Here is an 18689-nt window from a genome sequence, read left to right as displayed (position 1 = left end):
GCGTTTTGCGATTTCGCAACGACTTGGCAATCGACACCGAGCACTACTCAATGATCTACGTTACGAAAAGATAAACGATTAGCTACCTACACGCACACACACACACCCTTACATGGCATGCCTGTAATATGTAGAGTAGTTTCGAACAAGCGCAGCAGTTTTGCCCTCCCAATCACGATGCGCTGGCGCAAATACTCGTATTTGTTGTAAGCGCATGAATGATATATGTTATTAAACATTTCTGTGTTTATAACTTCCATGGAACGCGTTGGCAAGCGTTTGAGCAAAGTAGAAGAAGAAAGCAAACCAGATCAGCAGCGAAAATTATTGACTGCCATCAACTGCTTTAGACTGTTCTTAGGCGCTGAGTAGGATTTGCTGGCTGGACTGTGCGCAACTGATGGCATCATCACCGTCATCAGCACAGGATGAAGAATTCGCAGCGGTATCAGCACACTAGTCTAGTAAACCAACAACAAAAGGCATTGTAATAGCAGTAACGCCTGTTTGCTCGTGTGTTGAAGGATGAAGTAGCGCTGAAGATGGCGGCTGATGGCTGACTGATGTGATGGCATGCAAGTGGCGATGCTGTCAATTTTCTATGAAGTCGCGCACGCTTCTGCTGTTATCAGTGGCAAGCAAGCTCGTGTGTTCCAGTTTGGCGCAGCATTAGTGTGCCACTTATGCTTGCCACAAACATACACATATGTGCCGTCACACTAAATCGCATGATGGATAGTCAGTCGGCCTGCATCGGGGTATTTATATATGTTAGCAAGCGCAGGCGTTCGCATCACGCGGTCATGGTAAATGTTATGGCACGTACATGTAATTTTTTTAATTGCATCCAACAATTTCTCAATTGATGAGAGCTCGGTAAAAATAAATGTCAACAACGCGCATGCCTTGCAAATGGAGCAAAAGCAGCAGCAGCAAAAAACTGTAATAATAATGACCAAAGCAAAAGTACAGAAGTGGTATTTCAACTTTTCGAACATTAAGTGGCATGTAGTAATTTTATGGAAATAGTTTATATGCATCCGTAGCAAATAATGGTTGGAAAATTGCGATTGACGGGTTTAAAAATAGTGCACGCTGGCGGCTGAAATGCGTGGGAATGGATTTATATAAGGTATTTACTATAAAAACGCTTTTGAAGTTCAAAACCCAATTAAATTGTGGCTGTAAAGAGGTGAGGAATGTTAATATTCGCACTGAGAACAGTTTAAAATTAAGAAAAATGCAGTTAAATATTATCTAAATAATAATTTTGAACGAAAAATGCTTTTGAATATATAATATAAGTTCAAAACCAATTAAATTGTGGCTATAAGGAGGTGAAGAATGTTAATATTCGCACTGAGAACAGTTTAAAATTAAGAAAAATGCAGTTAAATATTATCTAAATAATAATTTTGAACGAAAAATGCTTTGGAATATATAATATAAGTTCAAAAACAATTAAATTGTGGCTATAAGGAGGTGAAGAATGTTAATATTCGCACTGAGAACAGTTTTAAATTAAGAGAAATGCAGTTAAATATAATCTAAATAATAATTTTAAATGAAGAATACTTTGAAATATATAATATGGTATACTACTAATTGTTTTTCGTAGCTAGGAACAGTTTAAAGTTAATGAAAGCATAGATTATAACAATTATATCTTCCTATTTCAATATAACACTTTTTTACGTATTCAAATATCGTTAGCTTTGCTTAGTAAAATTACCAGCATATTTTATAAACTGTTCCCAGTATGTGGGAACAGTTAAATTTTGTGATTTTTTGTGTTTCAAGTAATAAACAGTAACTTTTATTATCTATATTAACTATCAGTTTTATTTCTAATTAAGTAGGAACAGTCTTAAATTTTTGGTTTCGGCAAAATGGTTTAAGTTTAACAACTTCGAAAACATCTAAGGTACTGAAATGATTAAAATAAAAGGTTGTATTATTGTAGTGTGTTGTTAATATTCGCTATTTTCCATAAAATCTCTAGCGACAACAGTTGCAGCTCTTGCATCGCATTACAGCCCAACAATTGCCAATGCATTTGTCTTGACTTCCTTCCACTTGCCCAGCCAAACATGTCTAATAAGTGTTTAGGCCTTAACTGCAGCCCCTACGCGTGCATCGCTGCCTCTTGTGTATTGCAAAGTTATTTGGTGTTGTTGCCATTTTTTCTTCTGACTTTCCTTGCTATAATGCAATTTATTGTTGCAGTTGTTCATTGTACATGTGTTATATTGCGCTCTTCATTAGTTCCAATGGCAAATGTAAGCGAGCGGTTTGCAATCACAAATAGCGCTGACAACTACGCACAAAATAAGTGCGCAGACAACACATGTTGCATGCAACATTAGTGTGCAACGGCTATGTGGCAGTAGCGGCTACAGAAGCGTGCAAACATTTTCCTTGGAAAATTACGCCAACCAATTGATGTGGCAAGTCATGTGCAGACAATAGCGTTGCCATTAAGCCAGAGTACGCACGTGTGTGTGTGTGTTTATGCAATGAAGACACTTTTGGTTGATAACTCCATTTGTGGCGAAAACGTGCGCACGCGCATGCGTCGGGTATTTCGCGCGAATTTCGCAAACAAGGAGCGACCAGTGCGCTATTGCCACACCAAGCAGAAATAAAACACAACAACAATAAAAATTATTATCTGCAAGAACAAATGCAATAATATTGCCCAACAACAACAACAACAGCGCCAAACACAATTGGCATTAGACACAATACTATGCACGTGTTGCAATGCAGACAAACGGCAGCAGCAGTGGCAACAGCAATTGGCGGCCATTAGCGCGACTATCGCTTGCTAACCCAGCCCTAAGTGTATTTGATTGTTGATGTTTGGTGTGTTGCCACGGGCGCTGTGGCCGCGTCTTAACCAAAATTGGTAAATCGCTGGGCTCTCTAAGGCACAAGGCTGCACCCTGCTCCTCACCTCTAAAGGCAGGCTGGCTGGTCGGCCTGTCAATATTGCCGCTGGCGAGTTGTTTAAGTGATTTACAAATATGGGCTGACAGCGGTGAGAGTTGCATACAAATATTGGCAAGTACTTATTGTATAATGGAAAGCTACTCGAATGCGAAAAAAGTGGAGAAATGCGGCAAGAAATTGTACTAAAATTGCAACACTGCGAGAAATGGTGCACCTTTTAAATACATGTTTAACTTAGGTGCTACAATTAAACAATTATTTAGGCATTTGTATAATTATTTGCTACGTTTTGCAGTATAAGTTGATTATTTAATGGAGCTAATAAGTACTACTTGCTTTAAATCATATTTATACGCTTATAAAGCTAAAATCAACACTAATTAACTCTTCCCACTTTGTGGGAACAGTTTGTAAAAGGCTTTAATAGTATTTTTACCACCTAAGCAGAGATGTTAACAGCTATTAGAGTAAATTTTCAATTAAAAAACTGTTCTCAGTTATGGGAACAGTTTATTTTGTTTGCAATTTCTAATACATATCATTAAATTGTTTCACTTACAATATAATACGGCATTTGCAATACAAAAAGACTGCTTGCTGTTCAAGTACTTGTTACCAATGCCTTAGCAAAAAACACAACCGCCACAATACTAAACACCTGCGAGCAGTAGCAGTAGAAAAAAAAGACACAGTTACAAACAACTCAATGCTGCACACAGCACTTGAATAAATACCGATATCGAACAACAACAGTTACCACATAATAATAGCATTAACAGATGTTCGCGAATGTTTAGGTCAAGCGCTATATGGCAAATACACAGAAACAACAGCAGCAATGGCAACAGCAGTAACAAGAGGCAACAACAACAGGCAACAGCGACAGCTACAATAACAACAGCCGTAACAAATGTTGATGACTTGACAACAGAAATGGGCAAAACAAAAGCAAAAACAAAAAACAACCAGCTAACTTGTGAAAAATGTAGCGAAAAAATTACGGGAACAACTAAATGATGGCTAAGAAATGCGCTTACAATACACCAGCAACATCAAAATGAGCTTCGCGCACAACGCGTGTAACTGCACTCTGACGAGCAGCAGCAGCGTACAGTTAAAAAGTAAGTTTACAAAGCGACAACAATTACAGCAACAGTTGTTACCGCCGCCAACTGGCTGTTGAATGCCAGCAGAACTGAACTTAAGTTGAAATTCTTACTCGAATGATTGCTTGAGTGAATATAGGAACAATTCGTGTTTTTTTTTTGTTGTCACTAAAGTATACGCTGTCATTGGACGTCAGTTTGACTTGATGATGGGTATATTACGCGCTAAACTTGAGAAGTGTATATATTGCAAGACCCATTAAGTGGTAGGTTATACATATTCGAATTCGAAAACGTGAAAAAAGGGGACTTACAAGTAGGACTTCAGCTCTCGGACCACAATAAACAGCAGTCGAACTTAAGTTAATTTTGTAGAGGAAGCAGTGTCATATTCGAAGTTAGTGGATTTCGATCATGATTTCCGAAATGTTTCAATAATCCTTTGAGAGGAGACTTGTGATCAGTTCTAGGAGCCGGGAAGCGAAAGTATTACAAGACACCTGTGTTACCACACCACTTGGGTAATTAGCTGCATCTCTGTTGGTTCCTGGACAAGAAAAATTTCATCCACAAAAACCAAAATATTACAAAAACAATAAAAAAACGTTAACTTCGGCTGTATCGAAGCTAATATACCCTTCACAGGTGCATTTCTTTTAATAACTATGTGTTTAAGCAAATCTAAAGACGTAAGAAAAAGTAAGTGAGTATAGTTAACCGATCTGAACAATTTCTTCGGAGATTATATTATTACCTTAAGCAGTAATCCATGTCAAATTTCGTGAAGATACCACGTCAAATGCGAAAATTTTCTATACAAGCCATTGATTCCGATCGTTCAGTTTGTATGGCAGCTATATGATGTAGTAAACCGTTCTGAACATTTTTTTCGCAGATTAAATTATTTCTATGAGCAATAACTCACACCAAATTTCGTGAAGATATGTAGTAAAATGCGGAAGTTTGCCATACAAGCCATTGATTCCGATCGTTCGGTTTGTATGGCAGCTATATGATATAGTGGACCGATATCGGCAGTTCCGACAAATGAGCAGCTTCTTGAAGAGAAAATAACATCTGCAAAATTTCAAAACGATATCTTAAAAACTGAAGGACTAGTTCGTATATATACAGACAGACATGGCTAAATCGATTCAGTTCAACATACTGATCATTTATATATATATATATATTTATAGGGCCTCTGACGCTTGCTTCTGGGTGTTACAAACTTCGTGACAAACTTACGCAGCGTATGCAACATCAGCATCTCTTTCGCGTTGTAAGCGTATCCATTGTGTCATAATGATCGATAGCGTAGCTGTTTTTGTTGTTATTATAGGCACTTATGTTGTATGCAACACCTGAAGAATACCTAAATGGTGGCAAAACACTCTTGAGACATGCAAATAAAGCACAGACAATCAAATGACTAAATGCACTAAAACAACACAGACAACAATGCAAGCAGCAACACCTGCAACTGCATATATATAAGATCAAGCTGTGTGGCAGAAGATGCAAAAAAAAGTTGCATGCAACAAAAACTTAAATGTTTCATTTTTGTTGTTGTCTGTGTGTGCTTTTGTTTTTCAGCTCGACTGCATTGCATGCCTCAAAACACTTGTTGCGCACTAAGTCCTCGTCTCATTGTTGTTATTGTTGCTATTGTGTTAGCGCTGCACAGTCAAAGGCCTCTTAAGTTGATTAACTTATAATGATGTCTGCTTTCTTTGTATTTTTTTTTTTTTTTTGCTTTTTTATTTTTCTCTCTTTGCTTTTGCAGTATTTCGCACTTTTTTGTAATTGTTGTTGTTATTGTTTTTGTATAAAGTTTAACATATTAACGCTGATTGTTATGCAATTAGAAATAACATTAATTATTGCCATTGATGCGCCTCTCTGCCGCCCTAAACATCGATCAAATGTAGCCACCCACCAAAACGCAAAAGACTTAAGGCACAAACTTGGCTAAACTCAAGGCGGTGGTTGGTTTGTGCGTTATTTTGCCGCAAGGCGTTAAGCACAAACCTACAAATTTTTGGAATTCGATTGCGTAAAAATAGTTGTTGTTGTTGTTTTCTTGCATTTTTTTGTTTATTTAGGAAAAAAATATGTAATGTTTGCCATGATGATTGGCATTAAAATTGCTTGGCTGTCAATTATTTTCGGTTTTACTCGCTGTATTGCTGTTGTTGTTGCTTTGTAATACACAAAGTATACAACTTAAAACTATTTTTTATATTTATTATAAAATGTAGTGTTGTTGTTGCCCGCTACTGACATGCTAATTGTATGTTGCTTGCCGGCTGCTGACTTGTTGCACACCTGATTATTTTGCATACATAGTTATGAACGCGCGCACATACACCAACAATGGTACAAAAAGAGTTTAACTATTTAATATGTAATTTCTTACATTCTTACATACATAGCTGCTTATGTAAACAGATTTACGCTAGTATTATTCTTTTACAGGCGCTTAGAGCGCCTTCGTTGGGAATGAGTGCCGCGGTCAAGCAAATTTCGAATTCAATTACATTTCTTGTACGTGCGCAGCAGCAAAGTGCAAATTAATGTGAAAAAAATAATAATAATTATGAAGACACAATATTGCTGCTAAGACAGCTGGCAACACCCAGTTGATCATGTAAATATGTCTGAACATGTTTGTATTTGAAGTATGTTAAGTTATGTTATGTGTGCTATGTATGCCACGTAATATCCACTCATATGTTACTTCTTCGAATTTATTTGTTTTGCATTTACTTGCTGTAATTGCTGCTTGCCAAATCGAAGCATAAAATGTTAATTGAAGCGCTTTGCATATGGAAAATCGAAAAAATAAACAAAAAGATAAGTCAGAGCGCAAGTCAATATGGTGAGAACTCAAATTTAATGGAATTTATTGGTATGTATTTGTCTTGAGAAAATATTTTTATAGCAAAAACAGTAGGAAGCTTTGTAATGTAGCTCAGATTAATTGCATTTTGTGTTGGAAAATTAGTTTTCACCATAACAATTGGTTATTTGGGGCAAAGTAAGCGATTCAAAATGAATTTGTATTTAATATTGTGGGAATTTTGAGAAAATAATAACAAAATATTATATTTTTCAGTATGAGGTGTGTTCAAAAAATAACGGGAATTTTCATTTTTGAAAAAAAATAATAAAAAACAATTTTACAATCCCAATATTTTCAAACCAGTGAAATTTGAAGTTTTCGAAATTCCCGTTATTTTTTGAACACATCTTAAAATTTGAAATTTTTGAAATTTCCGTTAGTTTTTGAACACTTCTTTTATATCACTTTTTTTTACTACATTTAAGATTATTGCATTAAAACACACTTTATTTCTTAGAATTCATCGAGAAATCATATTTTAATTATGTTTGCAGTTCGCTGAGTAAGATTCTAAATTTTTTCATGCTTTTAAGCGCCAACCGCTGTTAACAAACTCTAATTTTGCTACCTGAGTTGAAGCCTCTAACAAATGTCTTTCACTTTACAGCCTGTAAATCAGTAGCTTTTGTTTTCATTTTTAACACACAAGTCCGTCTATTCAGTTTCATAAAAGCTTGCGAATACTTTCGAACTCTGATTTATATACCTCTCTAAAGCGAACAAAAGCGCATTTAACACGCGACTATTGAACAAATTTAACACATCATTTGACAATGCGACAAAACTTTCAAAAATTGTGTATAAAACAAATTAACGGTAGTGCCTGTGAATACAATATAATTATTGAATAAGCTATTTAATCAACAGACAATGTCACATAATACAACTAACGAAGAGGGCGAGCGGTTGTGAGCCTTTGTATCGAAAGAAGTGAGCCAGCACAGCACAAAATACAAATTGTAGTAATAATGAAATAAAAAACAAAGAGGAATCGAAAAAACATAACAATGATAGTAATACTAATAAAATAAAGCACCGATGTAATAAAATTTGCATATTATTAAGCTGTTGTGGCTTCAAATTAGGCTTTGGTGTGTGGCTTACAAACAAACCACAAGTAAAACACTCACAAAACTAAAGTGAGTAGGTTACTTCTTTTTGTTTTTGTAATTTTTGAATAAGGCTTTAGAATGTGCTGAAAGCCTTCTCTGCTGAAACAATGTCTAAAAGTAATTAATTATGCATGTGGCGATTTTTCAATAATATTTAATAATAGACCGAAAGCTAATATGGGGATTAAAACAAAGTAACGTGCCCACATTAAGGGACTACATATAGTAAAAAAGAATTGATCGAAGAACAATTCAATCAACTGAACTGTAAAGTTCTTTATACAATTATGAGGGTGTTGCCAGATAGGATATACTGATAAAAATTAATTTCTCTCGACGTAGTTTTTTTTATTGGTCTACAACTTTGTCGTTTCCGCCGTTTTCCAATAGATGTCTCTAGGGTCAAATACTGGTCGATTAAATCGTTTTTTATCGATCTTGGATATTTGTGTCAACATTAAGCCACCAAAATATTTGTAGAGATCTGTTTGCATCCCAAACTTATTCTCAACTGAAAATGTCACTTTTTGAGCCGAAGTCCCGACATTTGCGGGAAATTTTGCTTTTCTTTTTTAATTCCAAAAAAAAGTGCGGCTGAGGCTTATCGATATTTGTAACTGTTTTTATACAAAACAACTTAAATTTACAAAACAAACGGCAGAAGCAAAGTTGTAGAAGTAATAGAAAAATGGCCCGGGAACAGCTAAGAAGATCTATAAATAAAACGGATTTATTGTAGTTGTTGTTGTAGTGTGAGGAAAAGCATATATCCCAAATCATTTTGAGGTTAACAATGTTTGGTTGTATAAAAATCCGGGCCAGTTTCAGGAATATAAGCCTAAACGTCTTGGGAACAGAAAATGATTTTGTTGTAGATTGGTTGAAGAGTCAGTAGTTATTATGTGTCTTGAAGCAAAGTTGGTAAAAGCTCGAGCTATCAGCTATACTTTAAGGATCGTAGGAATAGATCGTTGGACTCATTTCACTTATAAGAAAAGATTCAGTACTATAGTTTCTAAAGTATCCTTCTACATATATCTTTTGAGTAAACTTCAGAGACAAATTGATCCTTTAAATAAGTCAGAATAAGAAGAGATGCTTTAAGTTTGGTATGTTTAACTTGCCTTTGGCTTTGTTAAGAGTAAGAGTAAGAGGGAGAGCGAGAGGGAGAGAGAGATAGAAAAAGAGCGAGAGAGAAAATTTTTAAGATTAAACTATCAATCATTTCCTGCACAGAAAGTGATATATAGATAGTAAGATATATGGAAAGAGAGGGAGATAGAGTGAGATAGAAAGAGACATACAGTAGAAGAATAAACCTAATCACTTAAATCATGAAAATTTTTGATAGCTATGAACTGCAGAGAGAGATATGGATAGAGGAGAGAGAACGATAGAAAGAGATAGAGATAAAGAGAGATAGAAACTGTAGAAGAATAAGAAGAACCTAATCACTTAAATCAAGAAGATTTTTGATTATTATGGTTGAAACTACAGATAGAGAGAGCGATAGAAATAGAGATAGAGATAAAGAGAGATAGAAACTATATAAGAATATAGATTATTACAAATCATTTGCAAACCACTTAAATTATGAAAATTTCCCCATCAAATTTTATGTCCAACAAATCATTTCCTCTATGCTTATTAGCATTATATAATGTTATAGTTAACAGCAGTTATGACCGTAGCCATAGCATACCACAGTCAAACATTGACTTTGAGCTGTCAAAATAAATAACACGCTCGCTATTTTTTTTCCAAACACCACAGCCTCAGCAGCAATACAATGGGCCGTGCATGTGCGATGTTATCGCAGCAAATATAATCATATGCCTTATTTAATATGCGTATCAACCCAGCCAGAGAGCGCACAGCGACAGACACAGCGATGCCATAACAGAGTTGTGGCTGTGAAAAAACAAAAGACTTCAATGGAGACGAACTCAAATGAACTGTTGAATAGTCAAGCGCGCTGCTGCGACTATTACACACTAATTTATGGCGTCATAACTAAGCAAATATGTGGACAACAACAACAACAGCAATTATATGATAAAACTGGAATGCAGCTTAAACGCGCTTAAATTACGTGTGGCTTTTGTTGTGATTACAATAAATACGTCAATGACGGTAAATAAGCGACTTTAAGTGGTAAACGCGCATGCGCAGCGTGAATGTGATTTATTTAAGTTCAATCACATAATGGGTGTACGCTTTGATTTATAGAATAAATAAAAAATGGTTTAAGTTGTAGTAAATGAGTTGCTATAAAAACGCTATAAAATGAAGATGAGTCGTTGAATCGAATGTCTTTAGTTGCTTACACTTCTTCTCTTTGCTATGAGGCAACAACAAAAAATCTGTCTATCATGCCACATTGTAGTTGTTGTGCTTTTTATTCGTTCTTGATTGTGCAAGAAAGCCTTGAAAATATTGCAGTCAATACAAATATAAAAGAAACCAAAGTTGTTTCAAATCTGAAAACTATTCGAGATGTATTCAAAAAATAACGGGAATTTGTAAAATTTAAAATTTCTTGGACATGACTCCTTGTGAATTTTTCCAATTTCCAAAAAGGACCGTTGTTTTAAGATACGAAAAATAGCTGAAAGAGCCAAAAGCTTTCCCAAAACTTTAGCCTTGAAGTCTTTCAATGTTTGGCATAAGTGAATTATATCGAAAGGAGACTACTTTGAAAGCGACAAAACTAATGTAGACAAATGAATAATTAAAATAAAAAAGAAAATTCCCGTTATTTTTTGAATATACCTAGTAAAATGCAGATTTTGGGTAAGTATGAGAGCTTGCCTTTGGTTATAGCGCTTTAGGCCTATCTTGATACTTTTTTAAATTTTTTTTTCACCTATTTTTCACAGCATTTCAATTAACAATTTACGAGTTTTTACGCACATATAATGGTATTAACACTTCTCACACTGTATAAATTCACAAAATGTGGCATGCAACGCATGAAAATTATTTTTATTTTTTTGTAAATCTTTTTAATTTCTTTTCTACTAGCAGTTATGCGCTTGTGGCACGTATATGAGGAAACCTGACTGCACAAAGCGTACGCAAGAAAGAAAGAAAATTAAAAAGTTAAATATTTTCAGGCATTTTTCAACAATTTCAACAATTTTCTATCTCACAGGCGCGACGTTGCACTGCTACTGTTGCTGGTGCCACTGGCCACTGATTTGGCGTAATTGTTGCTTTTCAAATTCATTATGTGTGTCTTTTTCGGCAATCATTTACGGCCATTTTGTAATGCATTTCTTCTTTCACTCAGCCACTCGATAAACGCTTATGTGCGTGCGGCATGCATTTAAAGATTGTTTATTAAAAATTACAATCATCATCATTTCTCAATTTGACGCATCACAGCATATGCACACAACGCGTTATTTCTATATAAAATAGTTAAGTACGCAGCTATTGACGCACGCACACACACCTGTTTAAGCTGCCACACATGCGCATGCGCACAAACTCTTTCAGGCACTAAGCCAGTTGTGCTGCTGTGCGTTTTTCGACTCTTTCACTTCGCCTTTTGTTGCCCATTTAATCATGCATTTCGCTTAGTCACTGAAAATTATTATGATTACCCATGTTTCTCGCGTTGATATTTTCTTTACTAAACATTTGCTGTTCTCAACGCTCAACGTGCTGGCGGCTATTCTCACTAGATGCTTGCCTCCTGCGACCATTTCTGCTATTTACTGTCACATCATCGATTCACCACTGTGTCTCCGCTGTATTTCAGCTGCATAAAAGCCACCTTAACATACATCACAGCACGTTTTAGCGCTTTAGCAAATATTTACAATTGCTGACCAACTTTTCAAGTGGTTGCCGGCTACTCAAAGCATTCATTACCGTGTTTTTTACACGATTTTATGCACATTCTTCATGTGATTTTATATGTACGTAATGTGTTCAAAAAATAACGGGAATTTCAAAATTTAAAATTTTACGGTTTTGGAAAGTTCAATTGTCAAAAAAATGAATGAAAACAAAATTTTTCAAAAAACCAAAATTCCCGTTATTTTTTGAACACAACAGGAATTTCAAAATTTAAAATTTTACGGTTTTGGAAAGTTCAATTGTCAAAAAAAATGAATGAAAACAAAATTTTTCAAAAAACCAAAATTCCCGTTATTTTTTGAACACAACACAATATATAACTATGTGTGTCTACAGACATTTGAAAACTCTTTTGTAGCAATTTTTGAAAATTATTTAATTTTTTTAGCTTTAAAATTTACATTTTTAAGTATACAAACCTTTCTTTGTATCAACAAAGTACAGCTGAGTGCAAAATTATTGTACAAACTCTCAAATTTAAATTCAGAAAATTTCGAAAATAAAAATAACACTAAAAACTACCAGAAATTACAAAATAAAAGGCTATTTTAGCCAAACCTCGAACGTAAAAATGATTTATGTACAGTTTGAAATAAAAATATTCGCAACAACAACAACAAAAAGAGTAGTAAATCAACACACAAGCCAAGCAGCACGCGAGACTTATTGCAGTTTTGCAAAAAAAAGCAGAAAATCTCAGCAAGCACAACAACAAGGACAAAAACAACAAGCCAGCGAACTGCAGCAAACCTGCGAATTCCTTTTGCTGCTTTTGCACTTTAGTGCTTTAGTCAACCGTTGGCCTCAGCAGTCGCCAATAAAGCGCTTCATTTTATATTCTTTTGCGCGTTTCGTCCATTTCAGGCGAAAGCGAAACCGCCTTTTGTGGCAGCATGTTAGACCCTAAATGGAATTTCATTAGAGTTGCCAATGTTGATGGTGCTACTGTTGTTGCAAGCAGCAGCTACTGGCACGCTGGCCTGGCTGGTCGTCATTTGTTGTTTTGGTTGCCACACTCGGTTATTGCTATTATTGTTGTTGTTTTAGTTGCAGTTATTGCAGTGGTTTATGGCCTTAAGGCCCAAAGTGGCTAAGCAACACACAAACACACACACTTGCAACAAAAGCTAAGGCAGCAGGCACACTCCTTGCGCTCTGCTGTCTATTGCCACTTTTTGTTGCAAGTAAAAATATTAAAAATTCAAAGCGCAATATGCATGTGTGTGTGTGTGCACTGCTGCTGGCGCAAACAGTAGCAGCAAGCAACAAATAATCTTAGTGATTTGTGTCTGCTGTGATTTGGCGCATACACACACACACATACATATGTACTACAGTGTAGCAGAAAAGGCGGGAAGCCAGGCCTTGCAGGCAGCCTAGACGTTTTTTTCCACACACGCTTCGACATTTACTTTTATTTTGTCATGCCTTTGCTGACTTGTTGTTGTTGGTATTTATATGTGCTTGGCTTTCTGCTAACTTTTGCCTCTCCTCTATCCGCTTTGTTGCCATCGCTGGCGTTGTTATTGAATTCTTCCTGTTTAGATAAAAATTTGATCGATTTTGATTATTGCGTACAACTGACACAAATGATGAAGATGGCGTTGCAGCCACTAGCCGCCTGTCTGGCCAACGCTTGTTGCCTGCATAACTGTCTGTGAGTTGTTGCCGTTGTTTTGCATGGTTACCATGCTGGTAATGGTGACTCGTTTGCTAGCGTCGCTGATAAGATAGCATAATTTACTATCATGGAGTATGAAAGAGGTGACAGCTTGATACAATGTAAGCGAAAGAGCACAGGTAGTGGTTGTGGTTGTGGCTGAAGTGAAATCTAACCTAATTTTTGCTTGATGAAAACAACTTGAGTAAATTTGTTGTTGGTTTGAGATGATTTTTCATACATAAAAGCAAAAAAATCATAAATTTTTCGAATATAGATTTTTGGGGGAGCTTTAATATACTGTAATGTTGTTTTCACCTAAAATAGTTCTCCTCAATAATTTCTAAAATCAGACCATTTTCCTCTGATTTACGATTTCAAAAGCTAATATTTTTTTTAGCTTTTTAAAGAATCTACAAACATGTCTTGTACGCAATTAAGCCAACACCTTCATAAATATTTGAAAAACAAGAAAAAACGTTAATATACCCTTCACAGGTGCATTTTTTTAGTAACTATGTGTTTAAGCAAATCTAAGATGTAAGAAAAAGTGAGTAAAAAAAAAGAAAACCATTTTACTTATTCTTTTTAGCCGGGTTGTTTGCTAGTAGCATTAAGATTATATAGTTAACCGATCTGAACAATTTGTTCGGAGATTATATTATTACCTTAAGCAGTAATCTATGTCAGATTGCTTGAAGATATGTAGTAAAATGCGGAAGTTTTTCATACAAGCCATTGATTCCGATCGTTCGGTTTGTATGGCAGCTATATGTTATAGTGAACCGATCTGAACAATTTTTTCGGAGATTAAATTATTTCTATGAGAAATAACTCAGACCAAATTTTGTGAAGATATGTTGTAAAATGCGGAAGTTTTCCATACAAGCCCTTGATTCCGATCGTTCAGTTTGTATGGCAGCTATATGATATAATGGTCCGATATCGGCAGTTCCGACAAATGAGCAGCTTCTTGAAGAGAAAATAACATCTGCAAAATTTCAAAACGATATCTTAAAAACTGAAGGACTAGTTCGTATATATACAGACAGACAGACAGACGGACATGGCTAAATCGACTCAGTTCAACATACTGATCATTTACTTTATAGTACTTTATAGGGCCTCCGACGCTTCCTTCTGGGTGTTACAAACTTCGTGACAAACTTAATATACAACACTTCAGATATAAACAACTAAAGACTTAAGCGACAAACTTGATCGGCCTTCAATGTGTACAAAATGCGATAATCATTATAAATCACCTTCAACTCAATTTACAACTAAATTTTGATGTTGCAGCTTGCAGCTTTGGAAATAATACAAATTTTTTTCGTAGAGACTGACAGCTAATGCGTACAACAACAACAGTAACAACTACATGTATGTCCTAAACACACACAGACGCGTTACCTCTAAAGTCATTATGGCGATTGCATTAACATATCAAATATTTGGAGCGAGAAAAAAAGATAGCTCAAAAGGGCTCAAAACACACACGTCGTGAAGTGAGAAGAAATCCTCAAAAGCAAATAATAATAAAAAATGTGTGTGTTGCATAAAAAGTTAAATGGGCACTTAAAAAACATAACAAGAAATGAAAAAAAAGCTTTTACGAGTGCTGCAATTAAGCATTTTGTTGCAACAATTGGGTGAAGCAATAAAAATCGCTTGAAGCTGCTTACATAGTAGTGATGGAATTTGAGATTTTTTTATTATAAAAAACTGAGTGATTTATTGGTTCGTCAATAAAACAAATTTTTGATGTCTCTAGAGCTTTTTTGAATCTTTTAAATACAACTGTCACATTTAACTGTAATTAAAAATAAATCAACTAAACTTAATCAGTTTGGCGGTGTCTACGCCAGTCAAGAAGAAGAAGAAACTTAATCAGAGAAGGCGCTTTGACTAATAAAGCAAACATGACGATAAATTTACAATGTAGAGTGTTCTGGATTTGAAGCATGCTTAGCATTTCGTAGGTTAAAGCTCTATGTTAAAGCTTTCTATGAACTTAAAATAGCTTTTTAGAAAGGATAAAGAATTTACAAATGGTACTAAACTTTTACTAAAGCTTAATTGCGGTTCTGTCATATAATATGTCTCTAGGGTCAAGCACTGGTCGATTAAATCGATTAAATCGTTTTATATCGATCTTGGACATTTGTGTCAACATGAACCCAACAAAATATTTGTAGAGATCTGTTTGCATCCCAAACTTATTCTCAACTGAAAATGACACTTTTGAGCCGAATTCTCGACATTTGCGGGAAATTTTGCTTTTCTTTTTTAATTCCGAGAAAAGCGCGGCTGAGGCTCATCGAATGCCTTAGGATACGAACGGTGAGGCTGTCCTAAGTGAAAAAAGCCTTAAATTTACAAAAAAACGGCGGAAGCAATGTTGTAGACCTAATATGAATGGTGTTTTAAGCTTTAAGCTACATAAAAGCTTGCTGGAATGTAAAGCTTTTGCAGAAATTGCATAAAAAATTTAAATTAATTCATTGTTATCTTTTATATGTATTCAAAATGTTCAAGCAATTTCGAGTTTCCGATCTTTTACGCTAAAATTTCCTTCGTGCTTTTATGAAGCTTTCACACCAGAAATAATGCAAATTTCATATTTCAAAACAAATGAATTAATGATGAAATAGCCACCAGCTTGGCTACAAATGATTAAAAACAGCTTACATTTTCTCTTCTCGCCGCAAAAAAAGAAACAGCAAATAAAAACAAATTATTTTGCAGTCGCCACTTCGATTGTGTGTCGAATTATAGGCGCATTCGGTAGCTTAGTTGTGTGGCCGTTTTAGTCACACATTCGCTTTTACAGTATTTTGACATAAATTAAGAGCGCAGCTAAGTCAACACAATTGTGCGTACACAAGAGCGCACGCATGCGCACAAAACAGAACATGAACAACGAAAGAAGCGCAGACAAAAGAAATGTGAGAAGAACACATAAAATATTGTTAAAAGGCCACACATTATTTGTACAACGGTGCGGCTGTTGTTCATGGTGAATGTCGAATGTTGAATGTTGAATGCAGAATGTTATTTGTCGATTGTCGAACACCGATGAATGGTGTTGGTGAACGTTTTCTTTTCATTGTGTGCTGTTTTTTTTATAATTTTTTTGTTTTTGTAATTTATTTGCCACAATTTGGCGTTGTTATTTAGGTTTAACAAATCATTTTGGCGTCAGTGCAGTTGCAAAGCGGCCGATCAGTCGGCAAGCAGTCGCTTTGAGCAACCCAAATTTTTTCATTAAATTTAAAAACAACAACAATTTGAAACAACTATTTTTACTGCTATGCGAATTTTTTTATCAACATCATTGCTGTTGTTGCTCGAGTTTCATCCATTTCGATTGCTTCTGCTTCTGCAATTTACGACTTTTATACGCGTTTGCATAATAAAAGAATTCCAATCAGCTTTGGCACACATTTATATAAAATCGATTTAACGTTTTGCCAATATTTGGCGCTGACCAACACGTCGCGCTGCAAAACATTTACCTCTCTACTCTATCGCCGAAGCGACGACATTTGTGTTGTTTTTATTGTCGTAGTAGTTTACAGCTATATAAAGCCCGTTACGCTACAGCTACATGTCGGCTGTATAAATTATTATTTTTATCTGTTTGTTAAAACAAAAAAAGCAAAATGAAACAAAATTTCGCATTTAAAATTCACCTCATGCGGTTGTATAAGGCGAAAAACATATTCAAATTGCAAATGATCATAATATTAATTTCATTATGCCGACGTAATTTGCATATGACTTCACATGTAGTCAATGAAGACTTCATTTGCGAAAATACACTTATTAGAAATGAAAGCTTTCAGCATATGAAAGCTTACATTTTACTACTGAAAGCTCAAATTGAGCTTTTTGTGCTCAAAGGTCAGAAAAGCGGTTGTAAGCATTAGGTCTATGAAAGCACATGTTTTACTACTGAAAGCTCAGTAAGGCGATTATATAAATAAAAATGTAATGAGATTAAGCATATTTAAAAATATTTTATATAAATATCTTAGAAATATTGAGCTTTCATTTTAAAAATTTTGCCAAAATAAAATTAAAGCTCAAAGTGAAAGAAAAAGCTTTCGTTATTTAAATATTAAATATACTGTGAAAGCTTTTTCTAATATTTTGTCTTAGAAATATGTAGCAAATATGAAATAGAGCTTTTGACAATAAAGAAAAATTTCTCTCGACACAACAAGTGAAAGCTTTTAAGCAATGGTAATCACTTTAAGACACAATTTGCTGACATTTTGTCCTACTGATCTTACACAGCTTTCAGTAATAATTTTCATTTTATAACAAAAAATCAACAATTTATCTAAATGATTAATAATACTAGCAACACCGTATATAGCCTATTCGGCTTTGCTTAGAAATAATGTCAAAATGTAGGTTGCAAATGTACAATAACAAGAAAAACCTGAACGATTAACCTCTTTACGAGTATTTCAGCAACTATTTCATATACTCAATCTACAGAAACATACTTGTATATAATAGGGCTGCAGCATAATTGTGAATAACGAAATTTGTATGCAAGATAAGGTTCAAGTTCAATGTTTTTAACAACAATTAGCACTCCAACGCCAACAATAGCTGCGGCATTAGCAGGGCAAAATGCCAAATTAGAAATAGGGTGCGAAGTTAGAGATAGCGTGCATGGTTTTACAGTGTTGGGCAAAGTAATAGAAGAGGTAATATATAAAAAAAAATTAATATTCAGAGAAAAAATTATAAAATCCATTAAGCTGGAAATTAAAATTGAAAAAAAATATTTATTAATTTTCAATAAATTAAAATTTTATCAGAGTTGTACTATTTTCATGCCCAACACTGTACTTAGTTTACACTTAACTGCTCACTGCCATACTAAATCACCATTAGTCAGTAATCAATTAGGTTGTTGCGCTTTCGAATTGCTTGTCTTTGTGGTTTCAGTTTGTAGCTCTCTCTCCCTGTTGCTCAGGCAATCAATGCACATTAGAAGTGAATGATAAACAAAGCCAAAATGAGGCAAAATATTTGTTTCTTGCGCCGAAATGTAGTTAACCTTGATG

At 34.9% G+C, this 18689-nt stretch overlaps 1 protein-coding gene across 5 annotated transcripts in view; it reads right to left on the bottom strand.

Moving 5' to 3' along the window:
- The window catches only part of LOC105215627 (uncharacterized), an 87837-nt gene that overhangs the window by 24142 nt on the left and 45006 nt on the right, over positions 1 to 18689 (bottom strand). The gene's annotated exons all lie outside the window — the stretch shown is intronic.

Source organism: Zeugodacus cucurbitae, chromosome 6 (assembly GCF_028554725.1).
Source record: "Zeugodacus cucurbitae isolate PBARC_wt_2022May chromosome 6, idZeuCucr1.2, whole genome shotgun sequence".
Classification (NCBI taxonomy): Eukaryota; Metazoa; Arthropoda; class Insecta; order Diptera; family Tephritidae; genus Zeugodacus; species Zeugodacus cucurbitae.
Note: the sequence above shows the minus strand (reverse complement) of the source record. Positions and strands in the feature narration are given on the sequence as shown.